The sequence below is a fragment of the Fukomys damarensis genome, unplaced genomic scaffold, assembly GCF_012274545.1.
Source record: "Fukomys damarensis isolate Sample0158 unplaced genomic scaffold, DMR_v1.0_HiC HiC_scaffold_39, whole genome shotgun sequence".
Taxonomy (NCBI): domain Eukaryota; kingdom Metazoa; phylum Chordata; class Mammalia; order Rodentia; family Bathyergidae; genus Fukomys; species Fukomys damarensis.
Window position 1 is genome coordinate 78,642,710 of NW_022900951.1, and position 23,431 is coordinate 78,666,140.

At 35.7% G+C, this 23,431-nt stretch overlaps 1 protein-coding gene across 2 annotated transcripts in view; it reads left to right on the forward strand.

Moving 5' to 3' along the window:
* Positions 1 to 23,431, forward strand: part of Cenpi (centromere protein I) — an 84,069-nt gene that overhangs the window by 18,215 nt on the left and 42,423 nt on the right. The gene's annotated exons all lie outside the window — the stretch shown is intronic.

Sequence of the window (23,431 nt, forward strand, 5' to 3'; positions counted from 1 at the left end):
TATTTTCTTTTTTTTTGTTTTTTTTTTTTTTTTTTTTTTTTTTTTTTTTTTGGTACCGGGGATTGAACTCAGGTCCTTGTGCTTGCAAGGCAGGCCACTGAACCACTGAGCTAAATCCCCAGCCCTTATCTTTGACTTTAGATTTGTTATGTTTTTTTCTAGGACCTTGTGGTGTATCATTAGGTTATTTATTTGAGCTCCCTCAGTGTTTCTGATATGAGCATTAATTACTATAAGCTTCCTTTTTAGGACTCTTTTCATTGTGTCCTATACATAGGTTCCAGTATGTCGTACTGGCATTGTCATTTGATTGTAGGAACAGTCACATTTCTCCTTTAATTTCATCTGACTCACTGATTGTTAAAGAGGGTTATTTAAAGGCAAATTTTTTGAAAGGCTCATTAAGGGAGCATATAACACCCATGTTTATTTTTTGGGCGTACTTCTATTGTTGAATTATTTTAATTTTATGAATTTTATATTAATATGTATTTAACAGGAAAATAAAATATTTAATATGTAGTGAGTGTTTAAACATTAACATTTTCAACATCAACTGTTTATCTGCTTACAAAATCTAAAAAAATAACAGCAGAAATAATTCCTTGTGAACTACAATGAAAATACAAATAAAACTACCTCAGAAATAACCTTTACTTGAATTATTATACCTAAAGCAGTTTTCACACATGAAAACAGCATGTTCCATATACAAATATTGCTTATACTGACAACACATGTATTTTGCTTTCCTCTTTTTTGGCAGGTCATACTTGTCGCATCTCTTGTCTTCCTCTTTTGTCAGGAGCTTTCTATTATGTTATATAGTGTATACTTAGCAGGAAAATGAAATATCAGCAAAATAAAATATCAAATATGTAATGAATGTTTAGAATAAACATCAGCATTTTCTATATCAACTACTTACTAAATCGAAAAAATAACAAATAAATTCCTATGTGAATTGCAATGAAAATACAAATAAAACTCTACCACAAAAATAATCTTTACTTCAATTATCAAACCTAAAGCATTTTTCACATATAAGAACAGCCTGTTCTATATACAAGTAACTCTTTCACTGATAGCATATGTGTTTAGTTTTCTTGTCTTTTTTGGTAGCACATACTTGACATCTTGCTGTGGTCTTCCTGTTTTCTTAGGCTGTTCTTATGATGTGTCATCTGTCCATTTACCGGTCTGCTCCCGAATTCTTTTGTGCAGTTGTTTGGGCAAATACATGTTGATCATTTATCATTTACAGTCCTAACACCCTAAGAAAATTTCTCTGTGATATTTTGTGCTTGTTTTTTTCTTTGTAAACTATGAAATTACTTATGCTTAACATATTTAGGATCCAGTGAAACACAACCATTGGCCAGTGCTTTGTGTTTCAAGTGATGTCATAGTTGCTGCATAACTCAGCAACATTTTCTCTTCCTTTTGTTGTAAAGTATGACCATTTCTGGATTCATTTATGTTGAGGATTCATTATCAATCTTTTTGTTTTGCTTTTTTTGTTTTTTGTTTTTGGAAACAGTCTTTCCACATAGTCTGGGCTAGCCTTGGACTCATAGGATCCTCCTGCCTCAGTCTACTCTGTGCTGGGATTACAGACGTGTATCACCATGCTTGGATTTACTATCAATTTTATCATCATGGTGTAATGTTGACAGTATCAGTACTGCTTTGTTTTTCTTTTTCCATATATGAGGCCAATGTTAAGTCTTTCTGAAATCCAAAGATTACACTATACATTTTTCTATCATGAACTTGCAACATTTTTTCAGGAATCTTTGTTTTTACAAGTAGTTCCTGTGCTGTTCAACTAGTGTTCTTTTAACAAATGTAACATAGTGGGTAACTAGTGAACACGTTGTCAAATGTGACAATTTTTGAAATAGGTGGGACAAGTCTGTTTGCAATATCTTACAATTTATTACTGCACAAATAAAGGTCTGGTGGCTGAGTTCCAGGATAAATTTTTAAATTGATGGTGTAAAGTGTTTTTGCATTTACCAGAGCATTTATTTTTATAACCATATTTGAAGGTTTATTTGTCATATATTGCCAGAAACTTCAACCACAACATGATGTAAGTTGTTCGTCAATTGTCATTTATTCTGATATTGTATAAATTGCTTGGCAGTTCAAAACAAAGCTTTTAAACACTGTGTAAAGGCAGCCAGATTGTCAGATTTTTTTTTCTTTCTTGGCAGGTCTTTTTGTCTTCAAAATATAGGCAGTTTTGAAAGAAGCTAAATCTGTTGATTGTCATTATTCTAAATATCTCAACACCATATATGTCACTTCTGCATAAATCCTTTGGACTGACAATTAGAATGATAAAGTCTTGCTATGAAGGCTTTTAGTTCAGGTAGGGTGGCCTTGTGATAAATATATTCTTGAGTATTACTATCCATGCATATGGAATACCTTACTTGTGTTTTATTATTAGTGTATTTCAAAACATCTTTTAGCATATTGTCCCTTACAAAGAATTTCCAACATCGAATCTCAGTGTTGGCATTCCACCCACTAGGTTTCACCCCTGGCAAGAACCTAATACATTTTCTGACCTGATTCTAATGTTGGATTGTTCAGGTTTACACAGTCATTTTGATTGGTCAAATATTTATTTACATGACTACTTTTTTCTTTTCTTTTCTTTTCTTTTCTTTTCTTTTCTTTTCTTTTCTTTTCTTTTCGGTACCGGGGATTGAACTTGAGTCCTTCAACTTGCAAGGCAGCGGAACCACTGAGCTAAATCCCTGCCCCCCTACATCACTGTTTTCTTCATCTGAATCAAGGTCTTCATTATGTAGTTCTCTGTCATATCTTGCTCTGTCTTGCTGTCACAACTTTGGCTTATATTGGTAGCTGAATCACCTGATGACTCAATTTCAACCTCCTCCCAAAGTTGTAAAAGTGGATTTTCATGCAACATTATACTAAATTGGGCTAATTCTGCAAAATAAAACATTTAATAATACAAATTATAAATACACAAAAATATAACATGGTGCATAATGTGGGTAAAACTTACCTGTTGACACATTGACATATGCCTTGTTCATCATACCAAGGCGGTAAACACAAAGATTGCTTCCTGTATTCCCCCGGTGCAGCTACTGAGACACACATCTGGCTACAGTTTTGCTACAGGACATTTGCTTTAGAAAAGTATGGTAACGTGTCCATTACCCACCCATGATGCTTGTAATCATTTCCATGTGTTGTGTAGGTTCTGTGGTTTCTTTTGCCATTGCTTTCTAGTTTTACCATGCTATGATCTGTTAATATGCATGGGATAATTTTGATTCCTTTGCATTTACTTAAGCATGCTTTATTGGTTAGTATATGGTCTTTTGGAGAAAGTTCCATGTGCTGTTTAGGAAAATATATATTCTATTGTTGTTGAATGGAACACTCTAGATATTGTCTGTGTGAAGATTTAGTTCAACTCTGATATTTCTTTGTTGATTTTTTGACTAGTTCTTCTATTATTGATAGTGGGATTTTAAGATTTCCCCCACTGCCATTATTGTCTGAGTTACTTTTCTTGGTGCTGAGACAAAATATCTGACATTTAAAGTTAAAGGAGGAAAGATTTATTTTGGCTCACAGTTTGTAGAGTTTCAGTCCATATTCGGCTGGCTCCAAGACAACGTGGCATGGCAGAGGGACATCGCAGAGGAGAAGCAGTCCATGGTAGGGTAGTCAAAAAGCAGCAAGCCCCCCTTTCCCTTTTATCCTATATAGTCTACAAGCCTTTTGGGTGGTGCCACCCACACTTAGGGTGGGCTTTTCCATGATCCACATCTAAAACTATAATAAACCAATGAGTGCATGTCTTAATTACTTTTCTCTCCTTGCTGAGACAAATACTTGACACCCAAAGTTAAAGGGGAAAAAGCTTATTTAGCTTACAGTTCATAGAGGTTTCATTCCATAATTGGCTGGTTCCAAGGAAGGGTGGCATGTTTGTAGAGGAGAAAAAGGTAACAAAAGCAACACAGGACCTTATGAGCATCTTCCTGCCCCTTTTATCTTATTTAGACTATTTAGGGAAGGTAATACTCACACCCTTAAAACTAGTGCTCTCAGGCCTAACATTGCACCATGAGTCACTCTAGATTCAGCCACCCCTGAAATAGCCCCCCACCTAATTTTCATGAGGCTTTGCAGGGGACATCTAAACACAAGTCATAGCATCCCACCCTTAGCCACTCAAAGACTCATGCACATCCTTCTATGCAAAAGGCATTTAGTCCATCTCGAAAAGTTGCCAACATCCTAACATTTTCAGCATTGCTGAAAAGTCCAAGTCCAAAGTCTCCTCTGATATTTAAGGAAAACTTAGCTGCAATAGCCCCTGTACAGATGAAAGTTGGACACTTCCAGCATTCAATAGCATAAGATAAACACTACCATTGCAAAAGGTACAAATAGGGGGATACAAAGGAATGGGAACAAAGCAAGTCCAAGATCCAGCAGAGCAAACATTAAATCCCAGTTTTGATTCCAGCATCCCTGGCAACCTGTAGCAAGTTGTGAACTACAAAGGGCTTGGGTGGCTCCGTCCCTATGACATTGCAGATGATTGTAGCTCCCATAGCTTCTCCCTTGAGCCAGTTCTGCTGCTTCCTTGTAGCTTTCCTCAAATGATCCACATTCCTGGCTTCTCAAAACTTCTGGAGTCTCCACTGTACCCTTGACTTCACACTCACAGCTTCACTCACTGCTCTCTCAGGGCACACATCCTGGCCTCCCAGGCCTCCATCTGAAGTCTGGGTGGAGCTTTCCTGACCCCACAACTCTTCCATTCTGGATGTGCCTAAAACCAGCACCACATGGATGACATCAAGTTCTGCTGCCAGCTGTAGCTACAACCTTCCCTCATAGGACTGCTTTCATTGTGTTCCGTAGATTCTATTATCATTTGATTTTAGAAACTAATTTTCACCTTGATTTCTCTTGATCCATTGATTGAAAATATATTGTTTAATCCCCCTGTGCTTGCATAATTTCTATTATTTTTGTGCCATTGAGTTCTGGTTTCTTTGCACTGTGATCTGATAATATGAATGGGATATTTTAGATTCTCTTGGGTTTTTTAACCAAGTTTTATGAGCTAGCATGTGGTCTATTCAAGAAAGTTCCATGTACTACTGAGAATATTTATTGTTTTTGTTGTGTAAAGCACTGTAGGTATCTATTAAGTCCATTTGTTTGTGTAGTTCACTTCAGATATTTGTCAATTTTATGTCTAGTTGATCTTTTTTTGATAGTAGGGCAGAGACATTCCCCATTATAATTGTGTCAATGTTTCTGTAATATTTTGTGTCCACTAGTGTTTGTTTCATGAAGTTGGGTCTGCTAGTATTTAGTGCATTTATGTTTATATCTGTTATCTCCTCCTGTTGAATTATTCTCTGAACCATTGTGTGATGACCTTCTTTGCTTCTTCTGATCAGTTTTGGCTTGAAGTCTTTGAGAATACGATAGCTTCTCCTGTTGGTTTTCAAGTTCCACTTGAAATGGTATGTTTTCTTAATCTCATGATTTTAGTTTATGAATTTCATTTGGGGGTAAATATGTCTTTTTATATAGCATACCATTTGATTTTTTTTTAATCCAGTCCAGCAATCTTTGATTTTTAATTGAAGAGTTGAGTCCATTCACATTAAGAGTTATTACTAAAAAAAAGAGTTATTACTGAAAGGTATTGATTTATTCCTATCATTGAATTATTTTTCTTCTGCTGATTCCTTTTTGTCCCTTTCTGCTTAACTGCTCCCCCTACATCACATATTCACTGGACTTTTTGGTATCATTGGCTTCATTGTCTCTTTAAAGGGTATTATTCAGAATATTTTGAAGTAGTGGCTTGTGTCCATAAATTTCTTAAGGTGTGCTGTGTCATGGACCAACCTTATTTTTCCCTGAAATAAAAAAGTAATTGTGGAGGGTTAGGTTGGAAGTGGTTTTCTTTTAATATTTGAAGTACTTTACTAGAACCTCTCCTCGTCTTTAACTTTTGTGTTGAGAGCTGGGAGTGATGATGCATGCCTGTAATCCCAACATTTGGGATGCTGAGGCAAGAGGATCACTTTGAGTTCAAGGCCAGCCTGGGATACATAGTGGCTTTATGGTCAGGCTAAAGTATGCAGCGAGATCCTGTCTCAAAAATCTAAATCAGAATAAAAATAAAAGGTTTTGTGGTGATAAGGGTGCTTCAGTCTAATTGGTTTACCTTTATACGTGATTTGTTGCTTCTCTCTGACAGCTTTTAAGATTCTGTACTTACGTTGAATTTCTGGGATTTTGACTATGATATGTTGTGGAGGAATTCTTTTCTTATGAAAAGGTCTTTATTGTGCTCTTATTGTTTGTTTGCTACATGTAGTGTTCCACTCTGGGACTTACATCCTCTTAGGATATTGACAGTATTAGTCCACTGGTTCCTTGCTTCCATTGTTATTGAGTTGGTGTAAGTATAATCTGTCTTTTCATATCTTCTCTCTGGCTACTTGGCTTTCTTTGTTGTTGTTTGTTATGTTTTTATTTTGTTTGGGGGAGTTTTTTTGTACTGGAAATTAAACTCGGGGCTTTTGCACTGAGCTATATCCTCAGCCTTTTTTCTTTATTTTGAGACCAGTCTTGCTATCTTGCTGAATTTCCCATTCTGGGCTCAAACTTGAGATTCTCCTCCCCAACCTGCCAGAGTGTGGGGACAATAGACATATGCTATTATGCCTGCTTTCTAGCTGTTTAAAAGATTTTATTGAGATTGAATTCACATTGCATGTGGTTAACCTATTTAAAGTATAATATTTGCCATTTTTTATTTTAGTTACAGATAATTGCAACCACCAGCATAGTGAATTTTAGAACATTTTAATCAACTAAAAAAGAATCCCCATAACTTTTAGCTGTCATCTCCCCATCTTTCTGTTTCCCCCTATTCCTAAGCAATCTCCAGTCTGTTATTTCCTGTCTTTACAGATTTGCCTATTCTGAGAATTTCATATAGATAGGACTTGCTTGTTTTACTAAGTAAATGTTTCCAAGTATCTTACATGCTGTTGCACATACCAGTGTCTGTCTGTCTGTGTCTGTCTTCCTTCTTTCCTTCCTTCCTTTCTTCCTCTTTCTTTCCCTGTCTTTTTTATTTTTTAATTAATTTTAACTTTTTTTTTGCACTCCTGGGGCTTGAATCAAGCACCCTGTACAATTCTTTTTTTATTTTGAAACAGAGTCTCCCTAAGGCACTAAGTTACCCAGGCCTAGCTTGAACTTGGGATCCTCCTACTTCAGCCTTCCAGAGTTATGTGATTGCAGGTATATGCCACTGTGCCTATCATTTTATTTTTTAAATGTACATTTAATATAATGAAATTCACCATTTATTTACAGAGAGAAAATAATTTATAAGTATTAAACTATTACAAAAGCTATTACATAAAACCTTAGATGTAATGAAAATGGTGTTTTTAAATTAAATTTATTACAATAAAATATATATTGCCTCTTTTATTGGAAATAAGAAGAAAAAAGCTCTTGAAGGATACCATTGTATCTCTAAGCTTGGCTTAGATGCTTGAATTAGCTCAACCCAATTGGGCTATTCTCTTTTATCTGAACCCTATCTTTAGACTTAGTTCTGACTTCCTTACTCACAATAACTAGATCATTACAGTAGAATGCAAGAGATTATTTCAATTCTGTTGCACTTATTTAAGTATATCTTTTGGCTTAATATATCATCTATTTTGGAAAAAGTTCCATGGACTGCTGGGTAGAATATATTTTCTACATGGAACACTCTGTAGATACCTATTAAATCAATTTGTTCAATCATTTGGTTCAAGTCTGCTATTTCACTGTTGGCTTGTCTAGTTGACCTGTCTATTTGTGAGTGGGGTATTGAAGTCCCTCACTATGGTTTTGTAAGTATCTACCTGTCCTTTTAAGTCAAGTAATTTTTGTTTTATGTAATTGGGTATGCTTACATTTGGTGCATATATTTTTCTAATTGTTATCTCTTCCTTATGAATTTTTCCATTTACCAATATGTAGTGAACTATGTCTCTTCTGATAAGTTTTGGTTTGAAGTCAACTGTCTGAAGTTAGTAGGGCTACTCCTATTTGCTTTTTCACTTCAGCTGTATGGACTATCATTTTCATCCTTTCAGTTTTAATTTATGTGTTTATTGATAAGCAGCCTATGCCTTTTGTTGACAACTATTATAATTTTATATTTTTGAGCAAGTCTACCAATCTGTGTCTCTTGAGTGGGAAGTTAAAACTATTTACACTGAGTGTTATTACCAAAAGATATTTACTGAGTTCTGTCATATTGATATAGGAGAAATACAACTCCCAACCTGCTAGATGTCAAATGTGTTGAATTCATGGCCTCTGAAATCAAAGAATGAATTCCAAGGAAGAGCAGAGGTTAAGTAAGAGTAGAAAAGATTTATTGAGAGATAGCTCCTGAGAGACAAGAGGGGTCCCAAGTAAGTTGCCATCACAATCCTTTCTCAGGGGTAATTTATACAGCAGTGTTACAATGTGGGTCAAACTAATCAACCAATAAGATTACAAGTATAGGCACTAGGTAATAATGATCCAATGGGGAAGTGGAGCACATAGCCAGGTATATGTTTGGTATCATTAACTTCGGATTATCTATGATTTCTGAAACATTTTGAGAAAGGATGGGTCCAGGTGTTCTGGTCACCCACCCCAGTGTCTGATGCATATCTGGATTTAATGGGTTAGGTGCTAGTAATTGCAGTTCTGTTTATCCATTAAGGAACTATGCAAGATGAACCATTGTGACTTTATCTTGAGGCCTTGCCCTCTTCAGATGTGCCTCCACCACAGTTCTCATGCCATTAATTTTCACTGACTTCTTGAGAGCCCAGTCCCTGACAATATGTTAATTTATATTTAACTGAGCTGCCTGTAATATTCCCCCGCTCTGAAGAAGTATTCCTAACTGTGATTAGGGAAAAATGGGTGTAATTTCAGTCTAACTGCTACAAGCTGAGAAGGATTGGTGTAGGGAAGACCACAGTCATGATCCTTCTGCAGAGAGCTAATCTAATGGGCCTTGGATATAATTCATGTTGGACTTTAGCAGTTATAAACTCCCTTTAGAAGGTAGATCTAGTGGATCCCGGTAAAAGGAGTTTGGCACATTTGTCATTGGTTCCATCTGCATGATCGCTTGGAGTTTGGCAGTCTCTAGATGAGAATAAACAAATTTTTCCAAGAGATCAAAGCATGTACAATCAAAGCATGAGCACTAGAATGGAAAGGCAGGTTGGGGAAAGAGCGACATCTAGACATCGCTCTTAAGGGACTGGAATAGTAACTGTAACCACCTCCTAGTCCTGTCTGTTGATGCAATTATATATAAGTCTGATATTTCTTTTAAGATTTTTTTCACCAAATCTGATTTATTTATATAAAGACAACATATTGCACTAATTAGTGCACAAGTCCTTCCAGTTTTCGCTGTAAGAAGATGGAGAGTTCAGTGGTTTTAAGAGATAATTTTAGCTAAGGAATGCAAAGATTCTTGCTGAGCTTTTATAGCTTTCACTGTAGTATTCTAGCCTTATTGAACCATAACAGTGGTCAGCTAAAGGTGTAGCTCAACACTGACAGCAGGGATCACTGATTAGTGCGCCTTTTCTATATCTAGCTTTTATTACTGGTATTATTTTTTATACAACTTTTGATTATACTTTTCTGCTGGGTGTTTAAGACCAAGTTAAAGTGAGACATGGGTTAAGCAGAGTTAACCTCTCACTATATCTTAAGGTCAGTTAAATCTTCTCAGGAAGATTTACTCACTTTAGGAATCATGTATAGAGTCTTTCTACTCCTCTGTCAGTCTCATCTGCCAGAATGGGTCATGGTCTTGCTTTACCATGTCGCTTCCTGTGACAGCATGGGAGACTTCTCCTTGATGACCCTACTTTTTAGCACAGTTTGCACTGGTTGGCTCCTGCTCTCTGGGGTCCAACAATCTTGCTGCTCAGGAGGTTGGGTAACTCACCAGAGTTGTAGAATCTTGTACAAAAGGTCCCCTCATGCCCTGGGCCCCTGTTGACCTTGGAGTGCCAGGGCCAAAATGTTGGCTTGCCTTTTAGCCCAGTTACCATTCTAGCTGTGGTCTACAAACCTCAGTTGTTGAAACACTTAAAAGAGAAGAATGGTTACATCAGTATTATAGTGGGAGTAGTAGGTTTAATTGCATGATCTTATCTAGTCAAGCACCTCAAAATATAAAGTATGACCAGAGAACTATTTTTTATTAATCATGTTTACCTTAGAAGTCAATTTTTGTGGAATGCTAACTGATAAAGTTTGACAGAGAGATTTGTGATTAAGGGCAACATATCATTTTAACATGATAATCATCATGATGATATTATCTCTAAAACATATTTAAATCTATTTTAGTACAAAATAATTTTTAGTCAGTTACCTTTATCTAATTAAAAAAGTTTCTAAAGAAACTTTTACCTAATTTGTTATCTTTTGACTATTCTGTTACCAGAGTGACATTGAAATAGAATGTACTTGTTTATAGATATATTTTACAGGTTGTTAATGCCTAATCTCTAATCATTAGAGTAACCTTGTCTGGACTTCATGGTGCTTAGATACCTCTAACTGTTATAACACAATTATATAACAACCACACAAGCATAAGCTTGAAAATATATCCGCATCATCTGGCTGGCTGTTTCATATTAGATTGGCATGCAGTCGCCACAGGGATTCACAGGGATGGGGGTTTAGCTCAGTGGCACTGCACCTGCTTTTGTAAGTGCAAGGTCCTGAGTTCAATCCTTGGCACTGGGGGAAAAAAAAGAAGCACCTCACAAATAGCTGGAACACAAGTAAGGGACAGCCAGACACTTGAGCCTAAAAAGTTCATCACCATAAATAACATTAGGTGGAAATCACCAGTGTAATAATGTTTTTAGTTTGCTTCTTTGAAGGTCTGTATACTTGGGAAACAAAAATATGCCATTTAATATATCATGAGGTTAGCAAAATTGGTATAACAGCTGTACATATTTATTTGCTACTCTTAAGACAAATTTTAGACTCATTTAACAGGTTTTATAATGTGCAACTATACTGACAAAAATTAAGGACATCTTTACAGCTCTGATAAATTTAGGAAACAGTGTTAATGACCTCAAATAGACTTATTACCTAATATACACTTGTATCTCATTTATACAACAGCAAAAATGCTTGTGTTTTCAAAGCCAATAGATGTAAATCAAGTTTAAATATCAGACCCAAATTTAAAGAGATGTCAAATTTTGGTCATTTTATATGTTTAAGGTCTAAATATGATGTATAAAAGAGAGCACTTTTTAGCTACTTTGTATGTATTACACTTACAGTCTTAACTGTAAACTTATCTTTAAATCTTAGATTTACAACGTAGTTTGTTTTTAGATGTATACATACATATATGCAAATATATACTATGTCATAAACTAAGATAATAGTTGTTTCTTTAGCCAATCAGAAACTGATTATTGAAAACATTTTATAGGTTTACATTGAAATACTCTTTATCTCTTAAAATTCACTTTAAAAAGTTTAGCCAAAAGTCTAACAGGAGAGCAGAAGAAACTTATTTTAGTAAAATACAGAATCTTTGCTTTTAAATCTAGTTTTGTAAGTTTAACCAAGAGCATCTCAATATGTTAAGAAAACGTTCTTTTAGACAGAAAGCTTAACCTTTCAATTATAGCCAACTTAAGTATATCTTAACAATTGCTTTAGATGACTCATGAAAACCAAATCATAACATTTAAGCACTATAAGCTATGCACATTATCTTTAACCAAAGAAAAAAATATTTAAGTTATTGTACGCAAACAATAATAGGCATTGCATTTATAAAGCCAATCTGTTAATATTTTCTCAATTAGCTAACAAGCTGGATGGAAATATGTTACCAACTTTAAAGACATCTTTATTTTTATTTTAACTCTCTGTTAACCCTGTGACCAAAGGTATTGGAGCTATAAGTGCCTGTTTATCTATATACCAACCAAATAGAACATATACCTGAAAGTTGACACACAGAACATGTACAGCAACCCAATCACATATAACCTTTAGGCTAACAAACTATAAGGCTTTTATTTGTAAGTCCTGTGAAAGCCTTGAGAATAGCAGTTCTCATCTGTTAGAATTTTAAATAAGTTTGGCTATCTTGAAAACCTATTCAAATGGTTTTCCATGGAAATCTCAGAAAGAGCCAGAAAAACAAAAAGAAATTATTCAACTTGAAAACAAATTTTTTTAAACAGGTGCAGGTATTTCAACCAGTTATTAACACACAATAAACAGACAGAAGGACAATCATATAAACATATAAAGCAATTATTTTTAAATTGGAGTGCATTCTCAGATGTATTTGGCCAAGTTGAACTACAATAATCCTTTTACCACTTTTAGGTTTGTAACTATAGACTAGTCAGATTTTTTTAAGGTCATCAGTTAACAGAGATCTCTTATAATAAGAATCAGAAGGAAAAACCCCTTGTACACCTTTGAAAACCAAGACTGCTTTTAAGACAGGTCCTTTGCTAATGGTTTATCTTATTGAAATAGCCAGCTATATAGGTTTCTCATTGCTGCTTTGATAGCCCTAGCTGATAGCCAAAACTGCTGTTTTGATAGCCACATGTAATTGTTCCCTCTGAAGGAACAAACTGTTAAAGGTAATTTTAACTATTTTTATTTTTAGGGAACACTCATACTTTTCTTGATTAATAATTGACAATTTAAAATAATTAAAAGGCTTAGTTTTTTTTTCAGCTTTAATTGAGTTTATTGGTATATTTTAGGGATACAATACAGTTACATTCATTACTGGGATCTTGTACCTTCACATGACAGGTCTTGGTTCTCATTTTTTCCCCTTGTCCCTTCTCTCCCTTCACCCCCTCCTCCCCTCCCCATTTACAAACACTTTATTTCCATTTTTTCATTTTCTCATATTTTTTTCTTTTCCCTTATTGCCTTTCCCCTACCCTTCCCACTTTCTCTACACCTTTAGCCCTTTTCTTCCCATTTCACATTGTTAATTATCCCATTAGGATCTTGTGTACTATTATAGTTTTTCACACCAGAGAAACTATTCGGTATTTACACATGTGTGACTTACTTATTTCACTTAGGAGTAGATCCTCAATATTTATCCATTTTCCTATGAATGACTAATTTCTCATTCTTTATGGCTGAGTAGTATTCCATTTTATAGAAAAACCACATCTTCTTTATCCAGTTTCCAACAGATGGGCACATGGGCTGTTTCCAAGTTTTAGCTATTACAAACTCTGCCACTATAAACATGGGTGTGCATACATCACTGTTATATGATTCTTTTAATTCTTTTGGAAAGATACCCAGCAGAGGGATGGCTGGGTCAAATGGAACCTCTGTCCCAGCTCCTTGATATATCTCCATATTGATTTCCATAGTGGTTGCACCTGGCTGCTATCAAGAAATCATACAATTGCAAATGTTGGCAGGGTTGTGGGGAGAAAGGAACCCTTCTCCATTGTTGGCGGGAGTGCAGACTGCACAGAAAACTTCGGTGGAGGCTCTGTGTGGGGATTGCATCACCACGGGCCTCTCTGGGCAAGCAAGATTCCCCGTCTCATCTGCTTGAGATGAAGGTGTGTGTTCCTCATCTAAGATGATTTACTGTCTTCAGCTAGGAAGTAGAGAAAAGCTGAGACAGATTGTGACTAAAACGTTTTCAGGGTTTCTCTCCTTGATATTTAGCAGAAATACGCCTCTGAAAAGAGGAAAGTAAAAAGTGATTGGAAAGGTGATCCATGAAAAGTTTTCTTTTCATACACTTTGCAGTAGTGAGATAGTCCACTCAAGAGTCGTCACCCTCATTCTTGGAAGACAAGAGCAAGGAATCTCAAGAGTTACTACTGTCTCCTCACCAGCATAGGATCAAACTAGAAAGGAAACTGAGGTAGGGCAGGCTTGACAGGCATGGAGGGGTGATCAGGCCAGACAGTCCCAGAGGAGCCTATCCTTGCAGCTGTAAGAACAGCAGCCACCACTAATCATCTTTATTTGGCTAAGGAAGTCCCATTTTTCATATTGAGGCATAATTTTCCCCAGATAGGCTAGATTGCATCTGAAATCCACCCTGGCGATCTTTACATGGCATTTTCCAATTTCACAGCATAGTTAAAATTTCCATGGAAAACAATGTCCACTAGGGGGAGCGCCAACATTACTTTTCCCTAGCATTGTTGTCTACTATAAGGCAACAAACTATCTTGTAATCAAGTGAAAAAAAGAATACAAGCAACTTCAGCAACTAGTAATTCTAAATGCAGCATAAACAAAATAGAAACACAAGGCCCTTCCTACAGAAATAAAATGTCCCATCAATGAAATCTTAAGTATGAAGACATAATTTCACCCACTCTCAATTAAATCTATAATCATTTTAACAACAAAAAAGACAAGCCATAAGCAACTGACAAACAAGAGATAGCAATTCTTGATCACCTAAATGAGAAACAATTTAGAATACAGTAAAAATATTTAGGGGTGCCATGAAACAAAAGCAAACTCTTAATCGAAAAGATCTTGCTGGGGCATCCAAAATGATACAGGAGAAATATAACTCCCAACCTGCTAGATGTTAAATACACAGTTCATGTCCCCTGCAACCAAAACATGAATTCTAAGGAAGAGTAGAGGTTAATAGCAGGAAAGATTTATTGAGAGAAAGCTCCTGAGAGACAGCAGGGGTCCATTGAGAGCCTTTCTCAGGAGTAATTTATACAGCAGTGTTACAATGTGGGGACAAAGTGGGTCAAACTGTAATCAACCAGTAAGGTCACAAGTATAGCCACTTAGCTAATAGTGAGGCGCATAGAAAGGGCATATGTTTGGCATCATCAACCGTGACTTATCTATTACTTCTAAAACAGCAACATTTTGGGAAGGGATAGGTCCAGGTGTTCTGGTCACCCACCCCAGTGTCTGATACATATCTGGACTTAATGGACTAGGTGGTCCTAATCACAATTCTGCTTATCCATTAGGGAAATATGCAAGCCCTTGCCTTCTTCAGATGTACCTCCAGCCACAATTCTTATGTCTTTAATTTGCACTGACTTCCTTGAGAGCCCAATCCCTGTCAGACTGTGTATTAATTTATATCTTTTTTTTTTTTTTTTGGTACCGGGCCCGAACTCGCATCCTTGCACTTGCAACGCAGGCAGCAGAACCATGAGCTAAATCCTCTGCCCAATTTATACCTAATTCAGCTGCCTATAATAATATTATTTTACTGATTCTGATTCCTTCCTGGGTATGGTGGTGCAATCCTGTAATTCCAGCGCTCAGGGCTGAAGCAGCAGGATTGCTGTGAGTTCCAGGCCAATCTGGGCTACGTAGTGAGTGTGAGGCCAGGCTAAAATACATAGACCCTGTCTAAAAATGACAACAACAAAATGTAATGCTGATTTCCTTCCTTTTTCTTTCCTTTTGTTTAACCACTCTTCCAGTTAGATTTTTTTCTTTGATATCTTTGGTGATATTGGCTTCATTGACTCTGCCTAGGACTCTTTTGAGTACTTACTTCGATACTGGCGTGGTAGGCATAGATTTCTCTAGATATTCTTTATTGTGAAAAGTCTTTATTTTTCCATCAATTTTGAAAGATAATTTTGCAGGCTGTAATCTGGACTCATTTGTAATTGGGAAGTAAGCCTTTCTGTAAGGAGCTGAAAAGAACTCTTTAGCTGGTACCCTGTTGGACTCTCGTTTTCTTGAGCTTGAAAACCCTCACTTTAAGCTCCTATAGTTTGTGTTCAGAAATTTGCTGTTATTCTGATAGGATTGTCTTCATAAGTTACTTGATGTTTTTCTCTTAACAGCTTTTAATATTCTGTCTTTGTGCAGAATTTCTGGATTTTGACTATGATGTGTCATGAAGAGGGCTCTTTTCTGGTCATGTCTATTTGGGGTTCTAAATGTCTCGTTTACTTGCATTCATTTCATTCCTTAGATTTGAAAATTTTCAGCTGATTTCAGTGAATAAATTTTTTATTACCCTCGTGTCATCTAATGTTTCCTTAACTCCATAATTCTTGTGTGTGTGTGTGTGTGTGTGTGTGTGTGTGTGTGTGTGTGTTGAGCCATCTAAATACTGTTAGACCCAAATTTTGTGGTTTCTTGTTGCTTTTAGGGTATCACTGAGTACATGATTAACCTTGTCTTCAAGTCCTGACAGTCTCTCCTCAAATGTGTCATAACTGCTGCCCATACTTTCAATTGAATTTTACATACCCAGGATTTCTGCTTCATTCCTTTTCATAATCTCTTAATTCTTTACTAAAGTTGTTGTTCATATTCCTGCATTGTCTTCCTTTAAGTCTTTCATTTGTGAGCCCTTGAGTTCTTTGGACTCTCCTCCTGCAGATCTGATAGAACCTCTCCACTTTCTTTCTGAATTGTTAGGTCATCACTGACTTTGTTGTTGTCATAAAATACTTGGAAAGCTTCTTAGACAGGAGGGCCCATGCTTCTTCATGTTGTCTTTATCTTCATTGATCAACTTGTTAATATTTTCAACTATCTGTTACTTCTTTGAGCTTGTAGAACATTTTGTTAATTGTTTCCTGAATTGATTTTGTTGGTCTTACCTTTGATGTCTTCAATTATTTTAGCTATTTATGTTTTCAACTATTTGCTCTTTGAGTTCTTTGGAAATTCCCCCATCTCCTTTCTTAGGAGCTTAGCTTTTAGGGAATTGAGTTTTTGGAGGTGTCTTATTGACTATTTTTCTCATTATTCATGTTTTTGTGTTGAATATTGTAAGTCAGTTTGGATAGAAAGCTCTGCCACTATAGTAGAAATCTCTTTAGTACGTAGATTTCTTGCTGTGATGTGTACTTGACTTTGGATAAATGTCATTATGCAGTTACCTACTCCAGTAGTTCAAAGAACTGGGTTCAGTCTCAAATCAGTGCCTTATGAAGAAAACAATTACTGATAATAACAAAAAACAGTCATATATCAGTACCTAACTTAAGACTTGCTCGAAACCTTTACAACTCTTTCAAATACACCTGGGAGGGAAGAGTAGTAATAATGGAGTATTGGCTGAGAATCAAGAAAGGAAAAAGAAAAGAATGGATGAAAATAGAATAAACTGTAATGAGCTAATATACAATAAAAACAAAAAAGGAAGAAATATGGAGAAAATATATTTTTATTTTATTGGGGGCTCAGTTCCTCTTGTTTTCCCTTTGGTGGACAGGCATGTTTGAATGGTATAAATAGTATATAATTGACTCTCCTTTACCTTTGACATCTCTCTTTTATATTATTTTATTTTATAGACATCTCACTTTGTTTTTATTTTGTTTATAAATCTGACCAAATTACAATACAAATGAATTTTGTGTTTAATCATATTTTGTAAAGAATGAGAAATTTTCTCCTTTTTTCTAACAGATCAGTAAACTGGGTTCTTCCAGGCAGGAACTGTGCCCTTGAAGGGGGAGAGGGGTAGGGATCAAACCCAGGGTCTTGTATATGCCAAACAAGTACTCTGCCACCAAACTACACCCTCAGCTGTGAGACTGTGCCTTTTATAACCCAAGTACTTAGTAACATAGTTCGTGGCACATATTATATTAACTTCATGAAAGCAGGACTTTTTGTCTATTTTATTCATTATTCAATAAACTCTTGTTTCACGAGTGAATAGGAACTACTTTTATGTGTCAAATCAATATACTTGAGTAGTTTTCACAATGTTGATTTGAAAATCTTTGTGGTTTAGTTTGGGGGCCTAATTTTCATTTTCTTTTTTCCTATTTTTTAGGAAAAATATTTACCAAAGTATACTATACAGGCAGAAAATTTCATTTATCAAAACTGATAATTTTCACTAACTGAATACATTCGTGTAATTCTCACACAGATAAATGGGGAGACAAAGCTCTAACTTTTAAAAGTAATTCTTCATGAAAGTTATTTTAATATACTTTGATTAGAGTCTGACTTCATAGTGAACCATGTGGCAGTTAAATATTTGCCAGGAAGATAACTAAAAATATTGAATGCATATGAATTTTTCCTTTCTAGACACAATTAAAGGAGTTGAGATTTGGTATAATGCTAGAGCCTCGTGATTATATGAAACTGATTTCATACTCAACAGGATGAATAGTGTTGATAGTAGTTTATATCTGAGAGGTGTGAGGTAATGAATTTTTACTGAAATCTAAGTTTATGCTTCTTAAAAGGTTGTCTAGAGTCTTTCTGAATCCATTTCTAAGCACGCAAAAGGCAATATGAAATGTTACACTTTAAAGTCTAGAGTCATAATTACCAAAATATTTAAAATTTTAAAATTTTTATTAGTACATGTTTATAGTGCATAATGATTACATTCATCACGGGGAGTGGGTACATGTATTTAACACAGCTTAATTACTTTTACTTACCCTACCCCTCTCCTCAGTCCTCCCTAACTCCTTCTCATGGTCCCCTTCACATTTGAAAAAGACCTATCTCCTGTTTCCTATTATCTATCTTTTATTTTGCTATTTAAGTTATTTATACTTTGGGTTTCTCATATAAGAGAAGTTATGCAATATTTAAGCTTGTGTGCCTGATTTGTTTCACTGAACATTACGGTCTCAAGGCGCATCTATTTTCCCACAAATGACTCAAATTTATCTTTTATAGCAGAGTAGTACTCTATTGTGTATAAATATCCTATTTTCTTTATCTATTCACCTGCTGATGGACATTTAGGCTGCCTCTGAGATACAGCCATTATAAATTGTGCTCCTAAAAATATGGCTATGCATATATCACTGTAATATGATGCTTTAATTCTTTCAGGAAGATACCTAGAAGGGGTATAGCTGGGTCCAGTAGAATTTCTAGTTTTAGTTTTTTGAAGAGTCTCCATACTAATTTCCATAGTGGCTGTACTAGTTTACATTCTCACCCACAATGGAGAAGGGAGCCTTTTCCCCTACAGCCTCACCAAATTTATTTTTTGATTTCTTGGTGATAGTCATTCTTTCTGGGTTAAGATGGAATCTCCGTGTTTTAATTTGCCTGAGACTTTGAGCATTTTTCGTGTATTTATTGGCCAGTTGTTTTTCTTCTGAAAAGTGTCATTTTATTTCAGTTGCTCATTTTTTTTGATTGGGTCTTTTATTTTGGGGGTTTGGATATTTTTAATTCTTTATATATTCTAGATATTTATTAGTCTTCTGTCCGAGAGGAGTATCTGGCAAACATCATTTTTTCCACTTCTGTAGTATGTTTCTTCATTCTGTTGGTTTTTTCTGTTACTGTGCAATGGCAGCTTTTTGACTTGAAATGATCCCATTTGTTGATTTTTGTTTATTTGTTTTGGTTTGGTTTTTGAAACAGGGTCTCACTATGTAGTTCAGGCTGGCCTTGAACTCAACTATGTAGCCTAGGCTTGTCCTGAATTCTCAACAATCCTCCTGCCTCAGCGTCCTGAATTCTGAGATTACAAGGTTGTGCCATTATTCCAGGCTCCGTTTGTTAATTCTTTTTTTTGTACCGGGGATAGAAATCAGGACCTTGCACTTGTGAGGGAGGTGGCAGCACCACTCTGCTAAATCCCTGGCCCTCATTTGTTAATTCTTGATGTTATTCCTTGTGTATTTGTGTTCAGAAAGTCCTAACCTGTGCCTATGCTTTCAAGAGTTTAACTATTTTATCTTATAACAGATTGTTTCTGTTAATATCTAGGTCTTTGGAGCATGTTAATTTTCTTTTAGTACTTGGCGATAGATATGGGTCTATATTCAGTCTTCTTCATATGAATAGCCAGTTTTCCCAGAACCATTTATTAACGAGGCTATCTTTGCTCAAGCAAAAGGATTTGGCCCCTTTGTCAAAGATAATGTAATTGAGTATGCCTGGAGTTGTTTCTGCATCTTCTGTTCTGTTCCATTGATCCACAAGTCTGTTTTTGTTTTTGCCAGTGCCACAATGTTTTTATCACTGTAGCTGTGTAATGTACTTGAAGTTTAGGATCATGCTTGCCCCTGCCTTACCCTTGTCCAGAATTGCTTTTACCATTCTGGGTCTCTTGTGGTTCCATATGAATTTTATGATTGCTTTTTCTGGTTCTGTGAGGAATGCTGTTGGTATTTTTACTGAGATTGCATTAAATCTATATATTAGTTTTGGATGTATGGCCATTTTGACACTATTGTTTCTGCCTATTCAAGAACGGGATATTTTTCTAATTTCTGATGTCTTCAATCTCCTTTGTCAGAGTACTATATATAGTTTTTCTTATAGAGGTCTTTCACTCCCTTTGTTAGGTTAATTTCTAAGTATTTGTTTTTGAAGCTATTGTCAAAGGTATTCTTTTTCTAATTTCTTTCTCTGAGAGTTTAGGAGTGGTGGATAGGAACACTTGGTTTTTGTGTGTTGAATTTTTTAGGGAGGCAGAGATACGATTTATTGATGTACTTGTTAGCGGGCAGGGGCTGCACAGTAGAAGCTTCAGGAGTGCATGGCCCGTCCCTTGTCCAGGTGGACTGCAATTCGGGATGTGTTTCACCCTGCAGCCATCAGGGATTAGGTGCTTGGCTACCATGTCTTCAGATTCATGTCCATTGAACTTGATGTATCCCCACTTCTTGGAGCTGTGGATCTTTGTGCTCGAACTCATCTGTGTGTTGATTTTGTATTCTGTTATCTTCCAATTTTTTTAGTAGTTTTAGGAGTCTTTTCCTGGAGCTTTTTGGATCATCTATGTAAAAAATCATGTCATATGCAAATAAGGAACATTTCACTTCTCCCTTTCCTATATGTATTCTTTCTATTTCTTTCTCTTGCCTGCTTGTTCTCCCTGATGTTTCAAGTAGTGTATTAAAACAGGAGTAGTGAAAGTGGACATCCCCAGAATTCAAATTTGTTCCAAGAAAATCTTTGTGTTTTTTTTTTCTTTCTCAATTTCCTTTAAATAATGTACTTTTTCACCTTATGTCATCTATTGCAAGTGTTGGCAATTTTTTTCTTAAACGGCTATATAGTAAATATTTTAGGGTTGAGGGCCCTACTGTTTCTATCCCAAGTCCTCAGGTGTGCTCGACTAGAGCAAAAGCAGCTGTAGGCAATATCTAAATAAACATGTGATCTGTAATCCAATAAAACTTTATTTACAAAAACAAACCATAGAGTGAACCTTGATATAGAAGACTTCAATAGATGAACATTCAAAATGAAATATTGAAGAACTGGTCATTCTATGATTTGTTTTTTTTTTAATTTTATTGATACTTTTTTTTCTTTTTTTCTCATTGAGTTTATTGGTACATTTTAGGTATACAGTACAGTTACATCCATCATTGAGATCTTGTACCTTTACATGACAGGTCTTGGTTCTCATTTTTTAGCCATACCCCTGCCCTCCCTTCACCCCCTCCTCCCTTTCCTATTTACAAAAACTTTTATTTCCATTTTTTCATTTTCTCATTTTTTCTTTTCCCTTATTTCCCCTCCCCTCCCCTTCCCACTTCTCCCATACCTTTAGCCCTTTTCTTCCTATTTCATGTTTTTGATGTACATAATGATTACATTCATCATAGGAGATTTATACCTGTGCATAATATATCTTGACTCTTTTTTTTCCCCATTCCTCTCCCCTCACTTCAACCCTTCTTCCCCTCCTTATTTACAAAAGCTTTGTTTCCATTTTTCTTATTTTTATTTTCCTTCCCTTTTCTCTCCCTCTCCTTGTTCCCTTTCCCATTTGAACATTTTCCTCCAGCTTCCCAATATCTATCATCCATTTTGATCCTTATTAACCCTTTGTTTCTCACAGAAGAGAAACAGTATAATTTTTAAACGTGTGTCCAAGTTATTTCACTTAAAAGTATGGTCTCAAGATGCATCTATTTACCTAAAAATGTCTCAAGTTTATCCTTTATGGCCAAGTAGTACTCTATTGTATATTTTTAAAAATCATATTTTCCTTATCCATTCATCCATTGATAGACATCTGGGCTGTTTCCAAGATGCAGCTATTGCAAACTGTGTTGCTATAAACATGGGTGTGCCAATATCACTATGGTATGATGCTTTCAGGACAATACCAGGATAGATACTGAGAAGGGGAATAGCCAGGTCAAATAGAAGAACTATTACACAGATTCAGTATAGTCCCAATCAAAATATCAATAATGTACCTCATAGAACTAGAGAAAACAGTCCTAAAATTTACTGGAAACCAGAGGAGACATAGAATACCAAAAACAATTCTTGGCAACAAAGGTGAGGCAGGAAGCATCACAATCCCTGACTTTGAAATTATACTACAAAGCTACCATGATAAAAACAGAATGGTACTGGCAAAAAAATCAGACCCAAGGGTCAGTGAAACATAATAGATTCAGAAAGAACTCCAAACACACTCCAACCACCTTATCTTTGCCGAAGGGGCCAAATACCTTCAATGGAAGGAACAGAGCCTCTTTAATAAATGTTGCTGGAAAAACTGGCTTTCTGTATGACAAAGACTAAAACTAGACCCATGTCTCTCACCATCCACTAAACTAAAGTCAAAAGTGATCAGGGATCTAAATATTAAAACAGAAACACTGCATCTGCTGGAAGATAGACTAGGTAGAATTCTTGAGTACATAGGTGTAGACAAAGACTTCAGGAACAAAACCCTGACTATATGGGAAATCCTACAAAGAATCAACAACTGGGGTCTGCGGATTTAGCTCAGTGGCACTACGCCTGCCTCACAAGCACAAGGTCATGAGTTACATCCTTGCCCCCCCCAAAAAAAAGAATCAACAACTGGGATCTCATTAAAAAGTTTTTGCACAGCAAAAATCACCAACAGAGTGAAGAGACAACACAAGGTGATAAAAATTTTAGACAGTTGCTCCTCAGACAAAGGACTAATATCTAGAACGTATGAAGAACTGAAAAAAATCAGGCCCTCCCAAATTTAAAGACCTCATGCAAAAATGATCATCTGAAAATGAATAGACACTTCTCAGATACAGAAGTACAAACAGCAAATAAATATATGAAAAAATGTTCAGCATCACTGGTCATTCAAGGAATGCAAATTAAAACAACACTGAGGTTCCATCTTACTCTAGAAAGAATGGCTACCATCAAGAAATCAACCAACAACAAATACTGGCGATGCTGTGGTGCAAAAGGTACCCTTCTCCACTGTTGGTAGGAGTATAAATTGGTAAACCACTATGGAAATTCCTCCAAAAAATCATTCTGTGATTTAAATAACAAGTTTATCAAGTAGGTATTATTTGCCAAATTTAGGATTGTGCTTTTA